The sequence below is a fragment of the Ranitomeya variabilis genome, chromosome 1 (genome assembly GCF_051348905.1).
Source record: "Ranitomeya variabilis isolate aRanVar5 chromosome 1, aRanVar5.hap1, whole genome shotgun sequence".
Classification (NCBI taxonomy): Eukaryota; Metazoa; Chordata; class Amphibia; order Anura; family Dendrobatidae; genus Ranitomeya; species Ranitomeya variabilis.
This window is the reverse complement of record NC_135232.1, coordinates 969,971,709-969,998,022: the sequence shown is the minus strand read 5'-3', so window position 1 is coordinate 969,998,022 and position 26,314 is coordinate 969,971,709. Positions and strand designations below refer to the sequence as shown.

The following is a 26,314-nucleotide window of genomic DNA, read 5'->3' as shown; positions in this document are numbered from 1 at the left end:
TGGGACAAACTTAGTTTTTTCATTACTTTAGGACCATCTATATGTTCTAATACAGCATATACAGGGGTGGAGCAGTTAGAACAAATCCATGCGGCTCCATTTTTCAGTAGCATTTCAATTAATGTGGAGGAAAAAATGCTATTTTCCTTTAACTCATAGGTGATGTGGACTAAAACAAAGGTTCATTGAAATAGGTGTCATGAATTATAACCCAATGAATTTATTGAAGTTGTAAAGTTGATACATAAAACAGCAGTGTCAGTTCTGATGACCTCACAAGGCGCATGACGTCAGAGTACTTGACATCATAGACCTCACATGACATCAGAATTGCTGTAGAATGTGCAAAATTCTGTTCCTGAGCCATCTTGTGTCACAGCTTGAAGAGGACGAGTCCGGGTAGGTAGCTCTTCACTGAACGCTGAGGATCGGTCACATCGGAGAGGGAGGAGGACTCGCTGCACAGCGTCATGCACAGCACAGCAGGGCTAGGAAACGAGCTGCAGTGTGCACTGTATGGACGGCGTCCTCATCATCACCATGATTTCTCCAGATGATTATTAGCTGCATTATTTTCTTCCTTACCTTCCCCAGGATGATCTGAGACTGGTGGAGTAACCATCAGAGGACCTGTAAGTATCAAGTGAGAAGAGTTTTTGAGGTCCAGCATAGAAGGCAGGTGTGCGTGTATGTGCCTGTGTGTGCACGCGTGTGCACGTCCCCTGATATGCATCATTAAGGCTGTGTGCACACCTTGCAGATTTTTCACGTTTTTTTCGCGTTTTTTCCTGATAAAACCGCAAAAAATCTGCATACATTATGCATCCCATCATTTTTAATGAATTCCGCAATTTTTGTACACATGATGTGTTTTTTTCCGCGAAAAAAACGCATCGCGGTAAAAAACACAGCATGTTCATTAATTTTGCGGATTGTTCGCGGATTTCCCACTATATAATGCATTGGGAAATGTCTGGAAAAATCCGCAAAAAAAAAAACGCACCAAAAACGCGGTAAAAACGCGCAAAAAAAAGCGCATGCAGATTTCTTGCGAATTTCTTGCAGAAAATCTCAGGATTTTCTCAGGAATTTTCTGCAAGAAATCCTGAACGTGTGCACATAGCCTAAAGAGTGCTATGTGTCTGTCCCCAGCAATAAAGGTGTGGCTATGTGACAGTTTGTGTGTCCCTACACTAATTGGGCGTGTGTTTGTGTCTCCAACAAGGCAGCATTGAAGGGGTGTATGCGCGTGTGTTTACGTGTGTGTGTGTTGAGGTCAGTGTGTGTGTGTTGAGGTGAGTATACATGTATATGTGTGTGCTGAGGTGTACATGTCCCCTGAAATGCAGCAGTAAAGGGCTGTGTGTGTGGCCCCGCACCGAAGGGGTGTGTGTATGTGTGTTTGTGTGACCCCAGCAATAAAAAAAGGGATGTGTGTGTGACCCCAGAAATAAAGGGGTGGCTGTGTGATGGTTTGTGTGTCCCTGCACTAATGGGGTGTGTGTTTGTGTGCCCAGCACTGCAGCACTGAAGGGGTGTGTGCACTTGTGTTTATGTGTTGAGATGAGTGTGTATATGTATGTATATTGCGTGTGTCTGTGTATGTTGTGTGTGTATGTATGTGTGTTGTGTGTGTTTCTGTGTATGTTGTGTGTGTATGTGTGTGTCTGTGTATGTTGTGTGTATGTATGTTGTGTGTTTTGTGTATGTTGTGTGTTCTGTCTGTGTGTATTGAGGTTAGTATACATGTCTATGTTTGTATGTGTGTGCTGAGGTGTACATGTCCCCTGAAATGCAGCAGTGAAGGGCTGTGTGTGTGGCCCCTGCACTGAAGGGGTGTGTGTATGTCTGCTTGTGTGACCCCAGCAATAAAAAAAGGGATGTGTGTGTGTGACCCCAGAAATAAAGGGGTGGCTGTGTGATGGTTTGTGTGTCCCTGCACTAATGGGGTGTGTATTTGTGTGCCCAGCACTGCAACACTGAAGGGGTGTGTGCACTTGTGTTTATGTGTTGAGATGAGTGTGTGTATGTATATTGTGTGTGTCTGTGTATGTTGTGTGTGTTTCTGTGTATGTTGTGTGTGTATGTTGTGTGCATGAATGTTTTGTGTATGTTGTGTGTTCTGTATGTGTGTGGAGGTGAGTATACATGTATATGTTTGTATGTGTGTGCTGAGGTGTACATGTCCCCTGAAATGCAGCAGTAAAGGGCTGTGTGTGTGTGGCCCCTGCACTGAAGGGGTGTGTGTATGTCTGTTTGTGTGACCCCAGCAATAAAAAAGGGATGTGTGTGTGTGACCCCAGAAATAAAGGGGTGGCTGTGTGATGGTTTGTGTGTCCCTGCACTAATGGGGTGTGTATTTGTGTGCCCAGCACTGCAGCACTGAAAGGGTTTGTGCACTTGTGTTTACGGGTTGAGGTGAGTGTGTGTTTATGCATGTATGTTGTGTGTATGTTGTGTGTGTGTATGTATGTGTGTTGTGTGTGTCTCTGTGTATGTTATGTGTGTTGTGTGCGTCTCTGTGTATGTATGTGTGTTGTGTGTGTTTCTGTGCATGTTGTGTGTATGTATGTGTGCTGTGTGTGTCTCTTTGTATGTTGTATGTGTGTTGTGTGTGTCTCTGTGTATGTTGTGTGTATTGTGTGTGCTGTATATGTTGAGTGTGTATGTATGTGTGTTGTGTGTGTCTCTGTGTATGTTGTGTGTATGTATGTGAGCTGTGTATCTCTGTGTGTTGTGTGTCTGTGTATGTTGTGTGTCTCTGTGTATGTTGTGTGTGCATGTATGTGTTGTGTGTGTCTGTATGTTGTGTATGTATGTGTGTTGTGTGTCTCTGTGTTGTGTGTATATGTGTTGTGTGTCTCTATGTATGTTGTGTGTGTATGTATGTTGTGCATTTTGTGTGTCTGTATGTTATGTGTGCATGTGTATTGTGTGCGTCTCTGTGTATGTATGTGTGTTGTGTGTCTGTGTATGTTGTGCGTGTGTATGTGCTGTGTGTGTTTGTGTATGTTGTGTGTATGTATGTTTTGTGTGTGTGTGTGTGTATGTATGTATGTTGTATGTTTTGTGTGTCTATGTGTATGTTGTGTGTATGTATGTATGTTGTGTGTGAGGTGAGTCTGCATGTGTGTGAGTTTGTGTGTATATGTGTGTGAGTGTTCATGTATGTATTAAAGGTAACCTGTCACTTCATTTCAGGCCCCCAATCTCCCAGCACCTTGGTGGTAATGTCATTCCCAGTTCCCTTAAAGGGGTTATTTGGGACATGAATTGATGACTTATCTGTAAGATAGTTTGTCAATATGATATCGGTGGGGTCCGACACCTGGCACCCCCACGATCAGCTAAAATCTACTGCAGCAGTTGCAGATACATGATAAGCATACATTATCGGCCGCTGCCTCTGGTCTATAAGATGCACACAATATTTTGCAAGATTTTTGTTGTTAAAAAGTGCTTCATATAGTCTAGAAAATACAGTTAGTGACAGTCACGTTTTATCTAAGAAATGCATCTTATCCTCTAACATCTTATGCTGGACTATGTCCTCCATAATCAGATTATCGCAGGTTCAAGTCCCCTAAGGGGACTAACAAATACAGTGAAAAGTAAAAAATGTTTTAAAAAATATGACAAAAATAAAAGTTCAAATCACTTGTTTTCCCTCCATTAAAAATTTAGAAATACTGTATAAAAAAATACACATGTGATATTGCTGCGTTCGTAAAATCATATCTATCAAAATATAAAATAAATTAGTCCGATCGGTAAATGGCCTAACTAGAAAATAAAATGCCAGAACTACAGTCTTTCAGTCGTTGCAAAAAGAGAAAAAAAATATAATAACAGGTGATTAAAGCATCGGATATATCCCAAAATAATCTAATATATAAAGCTGAATGTGTGTGTGTGTGTATGTATGTATGTCCGGGATTGGCATCTGAACCGTAGCAGCTACAGCCACAAAATTTTGCACAGTCACACGTCTGGACCCCGAGAGCGTCATAGGCTATGTTGTGAGGTGAAATTTTAACCCCGCGCTTTCCAATTCACCAAACAATTTTGCCCCTATCTACATAATGGGGAAAAAGTGAAAGGAAAAGTGTTGGAGGCGTCGCAGCTACAGGCACAAAATTTTGCACAGTCACACGTCTGGACCCTGAGAGCGTCAAAGCTATATTGTGAGGTGAAATTTTAACCCCGCGCTTTCCAAGTCACCAAACAATTTTGCCCCTATCTACATAATGGGGAAAAAATGAAAGGAAAAGTGTTGGAGGCAAATTAACAGCTGCCAGATGTGAACAAGGGGGACTTAAAGAATGACAGCGATGGCACCAAAGAGTATATACTGTACAGTTGCTAAGGTGGGGCCCCAACATGGGATAATCACACCACCACGGGGATATGAACACACACACAAAATGCGCCACACACTACCACGTGCTCGAACACATATACCACCCTCAGTGCACATTTCACCACACATACACCAACCTCGCCACATAAAAGTAGAAACACAAAAGTCGCCGCTCAAAACTCGCCACGCGCAAAACTCTCCACATGCAAAACTCGCCACACGTGCAAAACTCGCCACACGCAAAACTTGCACACGCAGAAAAATTGCCACACGCAGAAAAATTGCCACATGCACAAAAGTTGCAACACATGCAAAAGTTGCCTCACACAAAACTTGCACATACTCAAAAGGCACCACACATAAAACTCGCCACGCGCAAAACTCGCCATGCGCAAAACTTGCTGCACACAACTTGCTACACTAACCTGTCACATGCAACTCGACACACAAAAAGTTGCTACACGCATGTCGCCACACAAAACTCATCTCACAAAAGTCCCTACATGCATGTCGCCACACGCAACTCAACACACACAACTTGACACACGAAACTCGCCCTAAAACACACACAAGTCTGGTATCCTTCAAAAATAAAAATCTGATTAATAAGCAGACAAACTACAAGAGCAACAAATGTACCATATAGGAATCCGGCAGCTGTCAGTCACATGACCAGTCTATTATGTGTATGTGTGAGCTAATATATACTGCCAGGGGGTGGGCTTACTGTTGGCTGGGGATTTATCAGGCTGCCATTTTAGCTTACAAATACTGAGGTAAAAATACTGACCAAATAACGTGTGAACGAGGGCTAATACAGGAGGAGATGGCATACAGCTATATACTATATACAGGAGATGACACACAGGTATATACTATTTACAGGGGAGATGACACACAGGTATATACTATATACAGGAGGAGATGACACACAGATATATACTATATACAGGAGAGATGACACACAGGTATATACTATATAGAGGAGGAGATGACATACAGGTACATACTACATACAGGAGGAGATGACATACAGGTATATACTATATACAGGAGGAGATGACACACAGGTATATACTATATACAGGAGCAGATTACCTACAGGTATATAGTATATACAGGAGGAGATGACACAGGTATATGCTATGTATAGGAGGAGATGACATACAGGTATATACTATATACAGGAGATGACACACAGATATATACTATATATAGGTGAGATGACACACAGGTATATACTATATACAGGAGATTACATACAGGTATATCTAATATATAAAGCTGAATGTGTGTATGTATGTATGTGTGTATGTCCGGGATTGGCATCTGTACCGTCGCAGCTACAGCCACAAAATTTTGCACAGTCACACGTCTGGACCCCGAGAGCGTCATAGGCTATGTTGTGAGGTGAAATTTTAACCCCGCGCTTTCCAATTCACCAAACAATTTTGCCCCTATCTACATAATGGGGAAAAAGTGAAAGGAAAAGTGTTGGAGGCGTCGCAGCTACAGGCACAAAATTTTGCACAGTCACACGTCTGGACCCTGAGAGCGTCAAAGCTATATTGTGAGGTGAAATTTTAACCCCGCGCTTTCCAAGTCACCAAACAATTTTGCCCCTATCTACATAATGGGGAAAAAATGAAAGGAAAAGTGTTGGAGGCAAATTAACAGCTGCCAGATGTGAACAAGGGGGACTTAAAGAATGACAGCGATGGCACCAAAGAGTATATACTGTACAGTTGCTAAGGTGGGGCCCCAACATGGGATAATCACACCACCACGGGGATATGAACACACACACAAAATGCGCCACACACTACCACGTGCTCGAACACATATACCACCCTCAGCGCACATTTCACCACACATACACCAACCTCGCCACATAAAAGTAGAAACACAAAAGTCGCCGCTCAAAACTCGCCACGCGCAAAACTCTCCACATGCAAAACTCGCCACACGTGCAAAACTCGCCACACGCAAAACTTGCACACGCAGAAAAATTGCCACACGCAGAAAAATTGCCACATGCACAAAAGTTGCAACACATGCAAAAGTTGCCTCACACAAAACTTGCACATACTCAAAAGGCACCACACATAAAACTCGCCACGCGCAAAACTCGCCATGCGCAAAACTTGCTGCACACAACTTGCTACACTAACCTGTCACATGCAACTCGACACACAAAAAGTTGCTACACGCATGTCGCCACACAAAACTCATCTCACAAAAGTCCCTACATGCATGTCGCCACACGCAACTCAACACACACAACTTGACACACGAAACTCGCCCTAAAACACACACAAGTCTGGTATCCTTCAAAAATAAAAATCTGATTAATAAGCAGACAAACTACAAGAGCAACAAATGTACCATATAGGAATCCGGCAGCTGTCAGTCACATGACCAGTCTATTATGTGTATGTGTGAGCTAATATATACTGCCAGGGGGTGGGCTTACTGTTGGCTGGGGATTTATCAGGCTGCCATTTTAGCTTACAAATACTGAGGTAAAAATACTGACCAAATAACGTGTGAACGAGGGCTAATACAGGAGGAGATGGCATACAGCTATATACTATATACAGGAGATGACACACAGGTATATACTATTTACAGGGGAGATGACACACAGGTATATACTATATACAGGAGGAGATGACACACAGATATATACTATATACAGGAGAGATGACACACAGGTATATACTATATAGAGGAGGAGATGACATACAGGTACATACTACATACAGGAGGAGATGACATACAGGTATATACTATATACAGGAGGAGATGACACACAGGTATATACTATATACAGGAGCAGATTACCTACAGGTATATAGTATATACAGGAGGAGATGACACAAGTATATGCTATGTATAGGAGGAGATGACATACAGGTATATACTATATACAGGAGATGACACACAGATATATACTATATATAGGTGAGATGACACACAGGTATATACTATATACAGGAGATTACATACAGGTATATCTAATATATAAAGCTGAATGTGTGTATGTATGTATGTGTGTATGTCCGGGATTGGCATCTGTACCGTCGCAGCTACAGCCACAAAATTTTGCACAGTCACACGTCTGGACCCCGAGAGCGTCATAGGCTATGTTGTGAGGTGAAATTTTAACCCCGCGCGTTCCAATTCACCAAACAATTTTGCTCCTATCTACATAATGGGGAAAAAGTGAAGGGAAAAGTGTTGGAGGAAAATTGACAGCTGCCAGATGTGAACAATGAGGACTTAAAGAATGAGAGCGATGGCGACAAAGAGTATATACCGTACAGTTGCTAAGGTGGGGCCCCGACATGGGATACTCACCACACACGGGGATATGAACACAAACACAAAATGCGCCACACACTACCACGTGCTTGAACACATATACCACCCTCAGCACACATTTCACCACACACACACACCAACCTCGCCACATAAAAGTCGAAACACAAAAGTCACCACTCAAAACTCGCTACATGCAAAACTCGCCATATGCAAAACTAGGCTCACGCAAAACTCGCCACACGTGCAAAACTCACCTCATGGAAAACTCACCTCATGCAAAACTTGCACACACAGAAAAATTGCCACATGTACAAAAGTTGCACCACATGCAAAAGTTGCCTCACACAAAACTTGCACATACTCAAAATGCACCACACATAAAACTCGCCACGCGCAAAACTCGCCATGCACAAATCTTGCTGCACACAACTTGCTACACTAACCTGTCACATGCAACTCAACACACAAAATGTTGCTACACGCATGTCGCCACACAAAACTCATCTCACAAAAGTCGCTACATGCATGTCGCCACACGCAACTCAACACACACAACTTGACACATAAAACTCGCCCTAAAACACACACAAGTCTGGTATTGTCCTTCAAAAATAAAAATCTGATTAATAAGCAAACTACAAGAGCAACAAATGTACCATATAGGAAATACGGCAGCTGTCAGTCACATGACCTGTCTATTATGTGTATGTGTGAGCTAATATATACTGCCAGGGGGGAGGGCTTCCTGTTGGCTGGGGATTTATCAGGCTGCCAATAGCAACCAATCACAGCTCAGCTTCTATTTTGCTACAGTTAATTAACCTGAGCTCTGATTGGTTAATATAGGCAACAAAGACATTCTCAGTATAACAAAGCTAATATATGTTGTGAAATGCTTCTATTTGCTTAGTTTTTGCCTTTTAATAATTACATTTCTATCTATTTGTTTTGTGGTTTTTGTGTGCAGAATAAATTTTTGTTAACACATTCTATTTTGCTAACAGCAGTCATTAACCCGGGCGAAGCCGGGTAGTACAGCTAGTATGAATATAAACATCGGTTCGGGTGCAAAAAACAAGATCTCACACAACCCCATTCCTGAAAATGTAAAGTGTTAGGGTACGTGTCCACGTTCAGGATGGCCGGCGGTATGGACGGAGCGGCAAACCCGCTCCGCCCTAAGCTCCTCCCCCTTCTGTGACGCGATGATGCCGGATGTGTTCATTGCACACATCCGGCATCATCGCACCCCACACACATGGGGCCCTGTGATATACCAGGTACACGGACATGCTGCGATCTAAAAAGACGCGCAGCATGTCCGGAATCGCAGGGCCGCCGGGTGCGTATTACCACGCATAGTGGAGACGGGATTTCATAAAATCCCCTCCACTACGCTGTAACATCTGGACGCTGCGTGTTTGACGCTGCGGCTCTGCGCAGCGTCAAACACGCAGCGTTTCCTGAGCGTGGACACATACCCTTACACCTCTTGGAAAGGAAAAAACGGAAGCGTAAAAATGAAAAATCGCCCTGTCCTTAAGGGGTTAAAGGGGTTTTACCGCAATGTGTGATAGTAGCACATGAAGCTTTCCTACCTCCTGCCTCGCCAGTTCTGACTCTTCACTGCTGCCTCTCATCTTTAGTCACTGCCTTCAGGGGTGACATCATGACTGCAGTTCTGCAGCCAATCACTTAGCTCAGTGGCCCATGCCGGCAGAGCTTCTAAGCTCAGTGATTGGCTGCAGCAGTGATTTGTGCTGTAGTTGACCCATCACCGCTGCAGCCTGTCAAACTAGACCCCAGGAAGTGCTGAAGATCCAGAGCTGGAGCAGCAGGGAGAAAGTAAAGCTCTGTGTTGTTTATCTCACCAATGTTAACCTCCTATATCGTTAAACAAAACCTTCCAGTAAAGTCAGATAATGATTTATTACCTACCAGCCGTTGTCTCCTTTATTACTGCTAGCTCTTAGGGTACCGTCTCACAAAACGATTTACCAACGATCACGACCAGCGATACGACCTGGCCGTGATCGTTGGTAAGTCGTTGTGTGGTCGCTGGAGAGCTGTCACACAGACCGCTCTCCAGCGACCAACGATGCCGAAGTCCCCGGGTAACCAGGGTAAACATCGGGTTACTAAGCGCAGGGCCGCGCTTACCCTGGTTACCGTCGTAAATGTTAAAAAAAAGAAAACAGTACATACTCACATTCCGGTGTCCGTCAGGTCCCTTGCAGTCTGCTTCCCGCTCTGACTGACTGCCGGCCGGAATGTAAGAGCAGAGCACAGCGGTGACGTCACCGCTGTGCTGTGCTTTCACTTTACTGCCGGGAGTCAGTCAGAGCGGGAAGCAGACGGCAAGGGACCTGACGGACACCGGAATGTGAGTATGTACTGTTTTTTTTTTTTTACATTTACGACGGTAACCAGGGTAAACATCGGGTTACTAAGCGCGGCCCTGCACTTAGTAACCCGATGTTTACCCTGGTTACAAGCGAACACATCGCTGGATCGCTGTCACACACACCGATCCAACGATGACAGCGGGAGATCCAGCGACGAAAGAAAGTTCCAAACGATCTGCTACGATGTACGATTCTCAGCGGGGTCCCTGATCGCTGCTGCGTGTCAGACACAGCGATATCGTATGGATATCGCTGGAACGTCACGGATCGTGCCGTCGTAGCGACCAAAGTGCCACTGTGAGACGGTACCTTTATACACATTTGGCTGATTTCACCTCTTCATTGGAAGCCCTATTAGGAGCCTCCATCACAGATTTTATCATATAGGTCGAGTGCTCAGCCAACAGCTATTTGGCAATTGTTCACATGACGTAACCCAATGTTATTTACAGCAATATGCAGCAGGGAAATATCCGATCGCCAGCAATGGGGTCAGGAAGGAATTTTTTTTCCCCCTGAAGCAGAACTCTTTGGGGGGTTTTCTTTGCCTTCCTCTGGATCTTTGGGTCCCAGTGGCTCTCAGGTGGTCCCCAATGACTGCAGCTCGTTCTGTGGTCTCCATAGGGGCCAATTTGAGAGTCACTGTGACCATAGTTTAATTTCTTAAAGGGCCAGTAATATTTTCATTACAATGTTGCATATTGTTATTCCAATAAAAAAAAATTATATATAAATATACCGTGTTGTGTGTTTTCTCCTGGATTTCATTTTACACTGTGACAGGATGGGAGTGATCACTACTACCCTGAATATTCCACAACTAGACTTGGAAGTATAGGGGGCTCCATACACAGAGAGCAGATGTCATAATGTCAGCTCCGGTACCAAAATACATTACAATTCTTATAGGGCTCAGTCTGTGGTGGGGGCACTAACATTATATACAGTACTTCTTACACAACATACTACAGAGAGAAGACCGGGACACAGAGCCGCAGAATACAGAAGACATAGGGTCTTATGTAAAAGTAAAAAACAGAGGAAAGATGTTCAACAAGTACCCGGGGGACTCCAGGACCAAACCAGGAGGGAGGCCTCAGTCATCAGTGGCCACTATTCCCATAGAATGGCCCACATTGACCAACCGTTCTGCAGCAACTTTACATTTGTCCAACACCTCCGTCTGTCCTTGCAGTAATTAGGTCACTACTGAAATTCTTTCCTGAGTATGCACAGACATGTAGGTACAAACTATGTATGCCACCATCACCATACACAACCAGAGTCCTGTTCCGGACCAGCGGCATTTACAATTCAAGTCTAAGTGGGCTTAAACAAGGGTCTGTCTCTATAAGAGAACCATGTGCTTACAACTTGGAACAGCAGTAATCAGGGTCAGACTGTGGTGTCTGGGGCCCACCAGGGGAATGGACTGTAGGGGCCCACCCTACAGCCATATGCAAATATCTGTCAGTCGTTATCCCCATTATAGTGGAGCATCAACTGTAAAACACAGGCGGCTGCTGCACATCTACTGTGCGCCCCCATAACTGGGATGTACAATTACGGTATTTTACATGAAAGGTTCTATGGTTAAAACAAGTTATCACCAATCCATGGGCTCCATCGGGCACCGATCGGAAGAATGGGGAAGTTTTATCCATGACAGGACACTTATCCCCATTTTGAAATGCAGCAGTTCAGATGTCTTACCACAGCTCCATTCATTCTCTTTGGGGGTTTCCCAAAAAAAATAAGAGCAGCGCTCGCAGCCACAGAGTGAATGAATGGATCGGTGGTCAAGTCGGACATACCGCTCCAGTCTAATGGGGATAAAAGTTCTGTATTCTGCTGACTGGGTCCCAGCAGTCAGACCCCCACCACCACCACTCAATACGTTATCACTAATCCTGTGGAGAGGTGATTACTTTTTTCACAGGAGAACCCATGTAAGTGCATCTCTGACGCTGTGATCCAAGTATCTAATCTCTAATGGAAATAAAGAATCTTCTAATTAATGTCAGAGAGAATAAATGACTGCATATACAACACAATCCACTATACCAAGACCAATAACACCACATACAGGAAGAAATACTACCACACCATGACCAGACCACATAGTGACCGAATAAAACCACATATTACCAGGATATAGGGACCAAATAATACCATATCGAAGGAGAAATACCACCATAACTAGACTACACATTCCACCACATAGTGACCGAATAATAGGGGATAAATACCACCACATCGTGACCAGACCACATATTACCATCACATAGTGACTGAATACTACAATACTGATCATGAATACAAACCACAATGCTAACAACTCACATTGACACAACTGACATTATGCACAAGAGCTCTGTACATACTGTCAGTGTACAGGTAATACAGGGATCATGTTGTGAAATTGGATTTTGGGCTCCCCCGGTGGCCACTGGTGGAATTGAACTGGTGTGCATCATCCTCTCTGTTCACCTGTTTCCATCAGGATGTGGGAGTCGCTATTTAGCCTTGCTCCTCTGTCACTTCCATGCCGGTCAACATTGTAATCAGAAGCCTTTCTGTGCATGTTCCTGCTGCTAGACAACTCCCAGCTAAGTTGGACTTAGTCCTTGTTTGTTTTTGCATTTTGTTCCAGTTCACAGCTGTAGTTTCGTTTCTGTGTCTGGAAAGCTCTTGTGATCTGAAATTGCCACTCTGATGTTATGAGTTAATACTAGAGTCTTAAAGTAATTTCAGGATGGTATTTTGATAGGGTTTTCAGCTGACCATGAAAGTGCCCTTTCTGTCTTCCTGCTATCTAGTAAGCGGACCTCAATTTTGCTAAACCTATTTTCATACTACGTTTGTCATTTCATCTAAAATCACCGCCAATATTTGTGGGGGCCTCTGTCTGCCTTTCGGGGAAATTTCTCTAGAGGTGAGCCAGGACTATATTTTCCTCTGCCAGGATTAGTTAGTCCTCCGGCCGGCGCTGGGCGTCTAGGGATAAAACGCAGGCTACGCTACCCGGCTACTGTTAGTTGTGCGGCAGGTTTAGTTCATGGTCAGTTTAGTTTCCATCCTTCCAAGAGCTAGTTCGTATGTTTGCTGGGCTATGTTCTCTTGCCATTGAGAACCATAACAGTTTGACCGGACGCTAAAGGGTTAAATTAATTGACAGAGAAAGGAGAGAAAAGAGAAGTCTGCTGAAGATTTTTTTTTTTTTTTTTTTTTCTTTCTCAGTTCTGAGTGTGCTTGTAATTGAATCTCTTGCAAGTCTGCCTATATTGCAGCCTTTCTCTCTCTCTCTCCTTCTAATCCTGGAATGGCTCTGTGTTCACCTGTTTAAAATGGATATTCAGAGTTTAGCTGCAGGTTTGAATAATCTCACCACGAAAGTTCAAAACTTACAAGATTTTGTTGTTCATGTTCCTATATCTGAACCTAGAATTCCTTTGCCTGAATTTTTCTCGGGGAATAGATCTTGCTTTCAAAATTTCAAAAATAATTGCAAGTTGTTTTTGTCCCTGAAATCTCGCTCTGCTGGAGATCCTGCTCAGCAGGTCAGGATTGTGATTTCTTTGCTCCGGGGCGACCCTCAGGATTGGGCTTTTGCATTGGCTCCAGGGGATCCTGCGTTGCTCAATGTGGATGCGTTTTTTCTGGCCTTGGGGTTGCTTTATGAGGAACCTCAGTTAGAACTTCAGGCGGAAAAGGCCTTGATGTCCCTATCTCAGGGGCAAGACGAAGCTGAAATATACTGCCAGAAATTCCGTAAATGGGCTGTGCTTACTCAGTGGAATGAGTGCGCCCTGGCGGCGAATTTCAGAGAGGGTCTCTCTGATGCCATTAAGGATGTTATGGTGGGGTTCCCTGTGCCTGCGGGTCTGAATGAGTCCATGACAATGGCTATCCAGATCGATAGGCGTCTGCGGGAGCGCAAACCTGTGCACCATTTGGCGGTGTCTACTGAGAAGACGCCAGAGAATATGCAATGTGATAGAATTCTGTCCAGAAGTGAACGGCAGAATTTTAGACGAAAAAATGGGTTGTGCTTCTATTGCGGTGATTCAACTCATGTTATATCAGCATGCTCTAAGCGTACTAAGAAGCTTGATAAGTCTGTTTCAATTGGCACTTTACAGTCTAAGTTTATTCTATCTGTGACCCTGATTTGTTCTTTATCATCTATTACCGCGGATGCCTATGTCGACTCTGGCGCCGCTTTGAGTCTGATGGATTGGTCCTTTGCCAAACGCTGTGGGTATGATTTGGAGCCTCTTGAAACTCCTATACCCCTGAAGGGGATTGACTCCACCCCATTGGCTAGCAATAAACCACAATACTGGACACAAGTAACTATGCGGATTAATCCGGATCACCAGGAGATTATTCGCTTTCTTGTGCTGTATAACCTACATGATGTGTTGGTGCTTGGATTGCCATGGCTGCAATCTCATAACCCAGTCCTTGACTGGAAAGCTATGTCTGTGTTAAGCTGGGGATGTAAGGGGACGCATGGGGACGTACCTGTGGTTTCCATTTCATCATCTATTCCCTCTGAGATTCCTGAATTCTTGACTGAATATTGTGACGTTTTTGAAGAACCTAAGCTTGGTTCATTACCTCCGCACCGGGAGTGCGATTGTGCCATAGATTTGATTCCGGGTAGTAAATACCCTAAGGGTCGTTTATTTAATCTGTCTGTGCCTGAACATGCTGCTATGCGAGAATATATAAAGGAGTCCTTGGAAAAGGGACATATTCGTCCTTCGTCATCTCCCTTAGGAGCCGGTTTTTTCTTTGTGGCTAAGAAAGATGGCTCTTTGAGGCCGTGCATTGATTATCGGCTTTTGAATAAAATCACGGTTAAATATCTATATCCGTTGCCACTGCTGACTGATTTGTTTGCTCGCATAAAGGGGGCCAAGTGGTTCTCTAAGATAGATCTTCGTGGGGCGTATAATTTGGTGCGAATTAAGCAGGGGGATGAGTGGAAAACCGCATTTAATACGCCCGAGGGCCACTTTGAGTATTTGGTGATGCCTTTTGGTCTTTCAAATGCCCCTTCAGTCTTTCAGTCCTTTATGCATGACATTTTCCGTGATTATTTGGATAAATTTATGATTGTGTATCTGGATGATATTTTGATTTTTTCGGATGACTGGGACTCTCATGTCCAGCAGGTCAGGAGGGTTTTTCAGGTTTTGCGGTCTAATTCCTTGTGTGTGAAGGGTTCTAAGTGCGTTTTTGGGGTTCAAAAGATTTCCTTTTTGGGATATATTTTTTCCCCCTCTTCCATCGAGATGGATCCTGTCAAGGTTCAGGCTATTTGTGATTGGACGCAACCCTCTTCTCTTAAGAGTCTTCAGAAATTTTTGGGCTTTGCTAACTTTTATCGTCGATTTATTGCTGGTTTTTCTGATGTTGTTAAACCATTGACTGATTTGACTAAGAAGGGTGCTGATGTTGCTGATTGGTCCCCTGCTGCTGTGGAGGCCTTTCGGGAGCTTAAGCGCCGCTTTTCTTCCGCCCCTGTGTTGCGTCAGCCTGATGTTGCTCTTCCTTTTCAGGTTGAGGTCGACGCTTCTGAAATCGGAGCTGGGGCGGTTTTGTCGCAGAGAAGTTCCGATTGCTCCGTGATGAGACCTTGTGCTTTTTTCTCGCGTAAATTTTCGCCCGCCAAGCGGAATTATGATGTTGGGAATCGGGAGCTTTTGGCCATGAAGTGGGCTTTTGAGGAGTGGCGTCATTGGCTTGAGGGGGCTAGACATCAGGTGGTGGTATTGACTGACCACAAAAATCTAATTTATCTTGAGTCCGCCAGACGCCTGAATCCTAGACAGGCGCGCTGGTCGTTGTTTTTCTCTCGGTTTAATTTTGTGGTGTCCTACCTGCCGGGTTCTAAGAATGTTAAGGCGGATGCCCTTTCTAGGAGTTTTGAGCCTGACTCCCCTGGTAATTCTGAACCTACAGGTATCCTTAAGGATGGAGTGATATTGTCTGCCGTTTCTCCAGACCTGCGGCGGGCCTTGCAGGAGTTTCAGGCGGATAGACCTGATCGTTGCCCACCTGGTAGACTGTTTGTTCCTGATGATTGGACCAGTAAAGTCATTTCTGAGGTTCATTCTTCTGCGTTGGCTGGTCATCCTGGAATCTTTGGTACCAGGGATTTGGTGGCAAGGTCCTTCTGGTGGCCTTCCCTGTCTCGAGATGTGCGAGGCTTCGTGCAGTCTTGTGACGTTTGTGCTCGGGCCAAGCCTTGTTGTTCTCGGGCTAGTGGATTGTTGTTGCCCTTGCCTATCCCGAAGAGGCCCTGGACGCACATCTCGATGGATTTTATTTCGGATCTTCCTGTTTCTCAGAAGATGTCTGTCATCTGGGTGGTGTGTGATCGTTTCTCTAAGATGGTCCATTTGGTTCCCCTGCCTAAGTTGCCTTCTTCTTCCGAGTTGGTTCCTCTGTTTTTTCAAAATGTGGTCCGTTTGCATGGTATTCCGGAGAATATCGTTTCTGACAGAGGTACCCAATTCGTGTCTAGATTTTGGCGAGCATTCTGTGCTAGGATGGGCATGGATTTGTCTTTCTCGTCTGCTTTCCATCCTCAGACTAATGGCCAGACCGAGCGGACGAATCAGACCTTGGAGACATATTTGAGGTGTTTTGTGTCTGCAGATCAGGATGATTGGGTTGCTTTTTTGCCTTTAGCGGAGTTTGCCCTCAATAATCGGGCCAGTTCTGCCACCTTGGTGTCTCCCTTTTTCTGTAATTCGGGGTTTCATCCTCGATTTTCTTCTGGTCAGGTGGAATCTTCGGATTGTCCTGGAGTGGATGCTGTGGTGGAGAGGTTGCATCAGATTTGGGGGCAGGTAGTGGACAATTTGAAGTTGTCCCAGGAGAAGACTCAGCTTTTTGCCAACCGCCGGCGTCGGGTTGGTCCTCGGCTTTGTGTTGGGGACTTGGTGTGGTTGTCTTCTCGTTTTGTCCCTATGAGGGTTTCTTCTCCCAAGTTTAAGCCTCGGTTCATCGGCCCGTACAAGATATTGGAGATTCTTAACCCTGTGTCCTTCCGTTTGGACCTCCCTGCATCTTTTTCTATTCATAATGTTTTTCATCGGTCATTATTGCGCAGGTATGAGGTACCGGTTGTGCCTTCCGTTGAGCCTCCTGCTCCGGTGTTGGTTGAGGGCGAGTTGGAGTACGTTGTGGAAAAAATCTTGGACTCCCGTGTTTCCAGACGGAAACTCCAGTATCTGGTCAAATGGAAGGGATACGGTCAGGAGGATAATTCTTGGGTGACTGCCTCTGATGTTCATGCCTCCGATTTGGTCCGTGCCTTTCATAGGGCTCATCCTGATCGCCCTGGTGGTTCTGGTGAGGGTTCGGTGCCCCCTCCTTGAGGGGGGGGTACTGTTGTGAAATTGGATTTTGGGCTCCCCCGGTGGCCACTGGTGGAATTGAACTGGTGTGCATCATCCTCTCTGTTCACCTGTTTCCATCAGGATGTGGGAGTCGCTATTTAGCCTTGCTCCTCTGTCACTTCCATGCCGGTCAACATTGTAATCAGAAGCCTTTCTGTGCATGTTCCTGCTGCTAGACAACTCCCAGCTAAGTTGGACTTAGTCCTTGTTTGTTTTTGCATTTTGTTCCAGTTCACAGCTGTAGTTTCGTTTCTGTGTCTGGAAAGCTCTTGTGATCTGAAATTGCCACTCTGATGTTATGAGTTAATACTAGAGTCTTAAAGTAATTTCAGGATGGTATTTTGATAGGGTTTTCAGCTGACCATGAAAGTGCCCTTTCTGTCTTCCTGCTATCTAGTAAGCGGACCTCAATTTTGCTAAACCTATTTTCATACTACGTTTGTCATTTCATCTAAAATCACCGCCAATATTTGTGGGGGCCTCTGTCTGCCTTTCGGGGAAATTTCTCTAGAGGTGAGCCAGGACTATATTTTCCTCTGCCAGGATTAGTTAGTCCTCCGGCCGGCGCTGGGCGTCTAGGGATAAAACGCAGGCTACGCTACCCGGCTACTGTTAGTTGTGCGGCAGGTTTAGTTCATGGTCAGTTTAGTTTCCATCCTTCCAAGAGCTAGTTCGTATGTTTGCTGGGCTATGTTCTCTTGCCATTGAGAACCATAACAGGATCACCAGTGACATTATACACAGGAGCTCTGTATATAGTGTCAGTGTATAGGTAACAGTGACCCCCAGTGACATTATACACAGAAGCTCTGTATATAGTGTCAACTTACAGGTAATACAGTGATCACCAGTGACATTATACACAGGAGCTCTGTATATAGTGTCAGTGTACAGGTAATACAGTGACCACCAGTGACATTATACACAGGAGCTCTGTATATAGTGTCAGCTTACAGGTAATACAGTGATCACCAGTGACATTATACACAGGAGCTCTGTATATAGTGTCAGTGTACAGGTAATACAGTGACCACCAGTGACATTATACACAGGAGCTCTGTATATAGTGTCAGCTTACAGGTAATACAGTTATCACCGGTGACATACACAGGAGCTCTGTATATAGTGTCAGTGTACAGGTGATACAGTGACCACCAGTGACATTATACACAGGAGCTCTGTACATAGTGTCAGTGTACCTGTAATACAGTGATCACCAGTGACATTATACACAGGAGCTCTGTACACAGTATATAGTGTATAGTGTGCGTGTACATGTAATACACTCACTCACTGGTGACGTCTCTAGTTGAAGTCCTCCTTCTTCGCTTTTCTTCTTCAGCCAACACAGACCACCATCACTTCCTCCAGCCAGGACTCATCTCTGCAAAAAATAACACAGTCATCAATAGCTGATCACTTCCAGAGCACTTTACCCACTTTTTCCCTGACTTCTACACTATGTCAGATGAAGAAAAAAAGCAACGTAGTGCCACCCTGCACAATAACAGGACCCCCCTTTTGTTCCCTCCATGAAAAAGTTTCCTAAAAAGTAAACTATATTGCAGTACAGTAGTAATAATATCCCTAATTGGACCCTAAATAAATTATCTTCCCCACTTGTCACCATAAACTAATATGGCATGTTCCTCATTCTGGCCCTCAAACAGTAATTAAGTCCCTCATCCTGGCCCCCTTTATTTAATAATCTCGCCCAGCCTGGCCTCCTTTATTTTATAATATGCCCCAGCCTGCCCCCCTATGTCCTTTGTGCAGCCTGGCCCCCATATATCCATCCTGCCCCCCAAGCTATCCATACTGGCCCCCATATGTCCCTTGTCCTGCCCCCCCAATACTTCTGTCCTGGACCCCAATATATCCATCCTGGTCCATTGTCCGGGCCTCCCCACATAAATCCATCCCACTTATATATGCATCCTGGCTCCCCCATATATCCATCTTGGCTCCCAGTATATATGCATCCTAGCCCCTCATACAGTTAGGTCCATATATATTTGGACAGAGACAACATTTTTCTAGTTTTGGTTATAGACAATACCACAATGAATTTTAAACAAAACAATTCAGATGCAGTTGAAGTTCAGACTTTCAGCTTTCATTTGAGGGTATCCACATTAAAATCGGATGAAGGGTTTAAGAGTTTCAGCTCCTTAACATGTGCCACCCTGTTTTTAAAAGGACCAAAAGTAATTGGACAGATTCAATAATTTTAAATAAAATGTTCATTTTTAGTACTTGGTTGAAAACCCTTGGCTGGCAATGACTGCCTGAAGTCTTGAACTCATGGACATCACCAGACGCTGTGTTTCCTCCTTTTTGATGCTCTGTCAGGCCTTCACTGCGGTGGTTTTCAGTTGCTGTTTGTTTGTGGGCCTTTCTGTCTGAAGTTTAGTCTTTAACAAGTGAAATGCATGCTCAATTTGGTTGAGATCAGGTGACTGACTTGGCCATTCAAGAATATTCCACTTCTTTGATTTAATTAACTCCTGGGTTGCTTTGGCTTCATGTTTTGGGTCATTGTCTATCTGTAGGATGAAACGACGACCAACCAGTTTGGCTGCATTTGGCTGGATCTGAGCACACAGTGTGGCTCTGAATACCTCAGAATTCATTCGGCTGCTTCTGTCCTGTGTCACATCATCAATAAACACTAGTGACCCAGTGCCACTGGCAGCCATGCATGCCCAAGCCATCACACTGCCTCCGCCGTGTTTTACAGATGATGTGGTATGCTTTGGATCATGAGTAGTGTTGAGCATTCCGATACCGCAAGTATCGGGTATCGGCCGATACTTGCGGTATCGGAATTCCGATACCGGGATTCCGATACTTGCCGCGTATCGGATACCGGAATCGGAAGTTCCCAGATTCAAACTGCACAAATTCAGCCAATGAGAATGATTCCAAGTGTGGGCACATCCTGTTCAGCATGGAGGGCATGAAACTACTGGCATGGCTGTGATTGGCTGCTGAAATGATGTCATGATGCAGTTTAAAAGTCGCTGGCGCCATTTTGCGCTCACTCTGCTGTGAATTCAGTTAGTGACAGGACGCTGTTTGCTGACTGAGGGCCAGTTTAGAGATAGCGATTTGCTTCTTTGTGCTTTTCAAAGGCTAATTTAGCAACCGCTGTGTTCACCTACTATTCACCTTGCTTTTGCCTTGTAGCGCTGTTTTCACAGCGATCTGCAAGGTCTGTGTGTGTGAGTGCAGCCCACTCTCTAGTCTGAGTGCAGCCATAGGCCATCCATAGCTGGTTGTATTCAGTTCAGGGAGGGTGGTTCATTGCCTCATACTGTTTTTTTTTTTTTTTTTTTCAAGTAGTGTAGTCTGCTGCTCATTTTTTCAAAAAATTCCTATTAGTGTCTTTCCACCCGTCTCCAGCTAACTTGTGGAAAAACACTACATAGGATAAAGTAGAGGAGGGTTTTTGGGCCTTGCAGCGCCGTTTACGGCTGTCTGCACGGTCTCCGTGTGACTGCAGCTCTCTCTGTTGTCAGTTCAGTCCCCAAAAAATAAATAAATAATAAAGTTCACCAAACACACCAGTGACACCACTTAACATTTGTGTAGGCCACATTAGCTCATATTAAAGTCTAGTCCACACTTTAGAAAATTAGTGTTTCTTATACCTGTTAGGAGTTGTTCAGGAATAAGCACACAAAGCCGTTAGTACTTTTCTGCTTATCTTTATCAGTCAACCAAGATGAAGAAGGCAGTGAGTAAGGCACGTGGGCGTGGGCGCGGAGCAGGGAGAGGACGTGGGGATTCTGTGCCTGCTGCGGGCACCGGTGACTCATCAGCACCCACTTTCACCAGGGAACAGTCCTTCATGCGCAGCTTTGTCGCAGAGTGCCGTACACCGCTGCTGCGTGAAGAACAAATTGAAGCCGTTGTCGGATGGATGGCAGCTAATGCATCAACTTCAATTAGTGCCACATCCTCTCAGACACAGAGCACTGGAGAGCAGCCATCTGTCTCTTCACCACCTGCCAAATTGCCCAGGCAGACAGAGAGCCCAGGACAGGAGCCGTCTCTACTTCTGTTCTCTGAATCTCTTGGCTTGGAAACAGGGGGCCAGCCAAGCAGCATTGGAGAAATGGAAGAAGAGGCAGGGTGCAGTGATGCCCAACAGCTTTTTCTCTCTTCCTCTGAAGAGGCGGGTGGGCCAGTGCTTCCGGTCACCACATCGCAGGCCGCATCCGCTGATGATGACACTCAGGTGCCACTTTCTGGTGCGTGCTCTGCTGCTGAGACTACCCAGGAGGAGCAGTTGGGGGCAGAGGGTAGTGTAGATGATGAGGTCCTTGACCCATCTTGGCGTGAGGGACAGGAAGGTGGTGGGAGCAGCTCTGAGGAAGAGATTCCCCTGTTGTGAATCTGCTTTTGGGCTCCCCTGGTGGTTGCTGGTGGTACTGGTGACTTGTGTGTCTTTGCTGTCTCAGTTCACCTGCTCCCATCAGTGTTTGGGAGTTTCCTATTTAGCCTTGCTCTCCAGTCATTTCCTTGCCGGTCAACATTGTAACCAGAGCCTTCGGTTGCATGTTCCTGCTACTAGTCTGCTGATCAGCTAAGTGGACTTTGTCCTTTTGTTTTGTATCTTTTGTCCAGTTTGCAGTTTTGGTTTTTCTCTGTAGCTGGAAGCTCTTGTGGGCTGAAATTGCCACTCCTGTATCATGAGTTGACACAGGAGTCTTAAAGTAATTTCAGGATGGTTTTTTGAAAGGGTTTTCAGTTTGACCGTGAAGTCCTCTTTTGTATCTTTCTGCTATCTAGTAAGTGGACCTCTCTTTGCTAAATCTACTTTCATACTGTGTATGTCTTTTCCTCTTAACTCACCGTTATTACATGTGGGGGGCTGCTATCATCTTTTGGGGTATTTCCCTAGAGGTAAGCCAGGTCTGTTCCTTCCTCTACTAGGCGTAGTTAGTCCTCCGGCTGGCGCGTGGCATCTAGGGTTAATCAGGTATGCTCCCTGGCTACTATTAGTTGTGTGGTAGATTTAGCTCACGGTCAGCTCGAGATTCCATCACCCAGAGCTCGTCCGTTATTTTTGTGTTCTGATGTTTCCCTGCCATTGGGAATCATGACATTCCCCGTACGGCCCAAAGAGGGAGAGGGAGGGGGAAGACTGCGGATCCTGCAGCCTCCGCTTTGGCACCCGTTAGGAGCATGTCTCTTCCAAAAGCCAAAAAGGGCGCTCCCAAGACTTGCAGTGCCTGGTCCTTTTTTGACATAGTTGCAGATGACATTTGCTATGTCAAATGCAAGGTGTGTCATCACAAAGTAAAAAGAGGTCGAAATGTCAGCAACCTCAATACCTCCAACATGTGGAAACATGTGCGCAACAGGCACGCGGCGGAGTTACAAAAACACACTGAAGAGCTAGGCCAAACAACAGTGGCAGCTACCACCTCTTCAGCTCGTGTTGCCTCTTCCTCCAGCTCACACGCAGCTGGTTCGGCTTCCTCCCAGGATCGCCGTGGAAGAACCTCTGGCCCTGTTGTCCAGAGACCCGCTTTATTTCCACCCGCAGCACCACATTCCCAGTCATCCACACACTCCCAGCCCAGTGTACAGCCATCGGTAGTACAGGCATGGGAGAAAAGGCGGCCTTTCTCGTCAAACCACCCACGAGCACAAGCTCTGACTGCAGGCATTGCCAAACTTCTGTCACTGGAAATGCTGTCATTCAGGCTGGTGGAGACTGACAGCTTCCGTGACTTGATGTCATTGGCAGTCCCACAGTACAATGTGCCCAGCCGCTTTTACTTCAGCAGGCAAGCCGTCCCTGCCCTGCACAAGCATGTGGAGGGACACATAAAACACGCGCTACTGAATGCCGTCAGTAGCAAGGTCCACCTCACCACCGATGCGTGGACCAGTGTCATGAATCCCCAATGGCTAGGGATAGCACAGGACAAGCAAAGTACAAATAAATAACGGACGAGCTCTAGGGTGATGGAACCTGGGCTGACCGCTGCCCTACGCCTGACAAACGCAACTAGAGATAGCCAGGGAGCGTGCCTACGTTGGTTCTAGACGCCACGCACCAGCCTAAGAGCTAACTAGTACTGCAGAGAAAATAAGACCTCACTTGCCTCCAGAGGAATGAACCCCAAAAGATATAGTTGCCCCCTCACATGTATTGACGGTGAAATGAGAGGAAGGCACACACATAGAGATGATATATATAGCTTTAGCAAATTGAGGCCCGCTGTAAACTAGAAAGCAGAAAGATACAAAAGGGGACTGAGCGGTCAGCAAAATACCCTAATCAAAAAAACCATCCTGAGATTACAAGAACCCATGTGCCAACTCATGGCACATGGGGAGAACCTCAGTCCACTAGAGCTACCAGCTAGCATAGAGACATAATAAGCAAGCTGGACAAAAAAACAAACAACTGAAAATCAGCACTTAGCTTATCCTGAAAGATCTGGGAGCAGGTAGGCAGGAACCAAACAGAGCACATCTGAATACATTGATAGCCGGCAAGGGAATGACAGAAAGGCCAGGTAAAATAGGAAACACCCAGCCTCTGATGGACAGGTGGAAACCAAAGGCCGCAACCCACCAAAGTCACCCAGTACCAGCAGTAACCACCAGAGGGAGCCCACAAACAGAATCCACAACAGTACCCCCCCCTTGAGGAGGGGTCACCGAACCCTCACGAGAACCCCCAGGGCGATCAGGGTGAGCTCTATGGAAGGCGCGGACCAAATCAGTCGCATGAACATCGGAGGCGACCACCCAGGAATTATCCTCCTGACCATAACCCTTCCACTTAACCAAATACTGAAGTTTGCGTCTGGAAACACGAGAATCCAAGATCATCTCAACAACATACTCCAATTCTCCCTCCACCAGCACCGGAGCAGGAGGCTCAACCGAAGGAACAACGGGCACCTCATACCTCCGCAACAACGACCGATGGAACACATTATGAATAGCAAACGATGCTGGGAGATCCAAACGAAAAGATACAGGGTTAAGAATCTCCGAGATCCTATAAGGACCGATGAACCGAGGCTTGAACTTAGGAGAAGAGACCTTCATAGGGACAAAACGAGAAGACAACCACACCAAATCCCCAACAAGAAGTCGGGGACCCACGCGGCGACGGCGATTAGCAAACTGCTGAGTCTTCTCCTGAGATAGCTTCAAATTGTCCACCACCTGATTCCAAATCTGATGTAGCCTGTCCACCACCACGTCCACTCCAGGACAATCCGAAGACTCCACCTGACCAGAGGAAAAACGAGGATGAAACCCCGAATTACAAAAAAAAGGAGAGACCAACGTGGCAGAACTAGCCCGATTATTAAGAGCAAATTCGGCCAGTGGCAAAAAAGCAACCCAGTCATCTTGATCAGCAGAAACAAAACACCTCAAATAAGTTTCCAAGGTCTGATTAGTTCGCTCCGTCTGGCCATTCGTCTGAGGATGGAATGCAGACGAGAAAGACAAATCAATGCCCATCTTGGCACAAAACGTCCGCCAAAATCTAGACACAAACTGGGATCCCCTGTCAGAAACGATATTCTCCGGAATCCCATGCAAACGAACCACGTTCTGAAAAAATAAAGGGACCAACTCAGAGGAGGAGGGCAACTTAGGCAAGGGCACCAAATGAACCATCTTGGAAAAGCGGTCACACACAACTCAGATAACGGACATTTTCTGTGAAACCGGGAGATCAGAAATAAAATTCATGGAAATGTGCGTCCAAGGCCTCTTCGGAATGGGCAAAGATAACAACAACCCACTGGCCCGAGAACAGCAAGGCTTAGCTCGAGCACACACTTCACAAGACTGCACAAAGGTACGCACATCCCTAGACAAGGAAGGCCACCAAAAAGACCTGGCCACCAAGTCTCTAGTACCAAATATTCCAGGATGACCAGCCAACACAGAAGAATGGACCTCGGAGATGACTCTACTGGTCCAATCATCCGGGACAAACAGTCTTTCTGGGGGACAACGATCCGGTTTATCCACCTGAAACTCCTGCAATGCACGTCGCAAGTCTGGGGATACGGCGGACAATATTACCCCATCCCTAAGGATACCAGTAGGCCCAGAGTCTCCAGGAGAGTCAGGCACAAAACTCCTGGAAAGAGCATCTGCCTTCACATTCTTTGAACCTGGCAGGTATGAAACCACGAAATTGAAACGAGAAAAAAACAACGACCAACGAGCCTGTCTAGGATTCAAACGCCTGGCAGACTCAAGGTAAATGAGATTCTTGTGATCAGTCAAGACCACCACACGATGTTTAGCACCCTCAAGCCAATGACGCCACTCCTCAAATGCCCACTTCATGGCCAAAAGCTCCCGATTACCCACATCATAATTGCGCTCGGCGGGCGAGAATTTTCTAGAGAAGAATGCACATGGCTTCATCACCGAGCCATTAGAACTTCTCTGTGACAAAACCGCCCCCGCTCCAATCTCGGAAGCATCAACCTCAACCTGAAAAGGAAGTGAAACATCTGGTTGACACAACACAGGAGCAGAAGAAAACCGGCGCTTAAGTTCCTGAAAGGCCTCCACAGCCGCAGGAGACCAATCAGCAACATCAGCACCCTTTTTAGTCAAATCAGTCAAAGGTTTAACAATACTGGAAAAATTAGCAATGAACCGACGATAAAAATTAGCAAACCCCAAGAACTTCTGAAGGCTCTTAACAGATGTAGGTTGTGTCCAGTCACAAATAGCCTGAACCTTGACGGGATCTATCTCAATAGTAGAAGGAGAAAAAATGTACCCCAAAAAAGAAATCT

At 45.6% G+C, this 26,314-nt stretch overlaps 1 long non-coding RNA gene across 1 annotated transcript in view; it reads right to left on the bottom strand.

The window, feature by feature from the left end:
• Window positions 1-224: 224 nt before the first annotated feature.
• LOC143792882 (uncharacterized) overlaps window positions 225-26,314 on the bottom strand; it is a 96,940-nt gene continuing 70,850 nt past the window's right edge. The window contains exons 2-3 of the long non-coding RNA XR_013219982.1: window positions 18,802-18,891; window positions 225-630 (exon numbers count right to left, since the gene is read on the bottom strand). This is a non-coding gene — a long non-coding RNA (uncharacterized LOC143792882). The remainder of the gene's footprint in view (window positions 631-18,801; window positions 18,892-26,314) is intronic.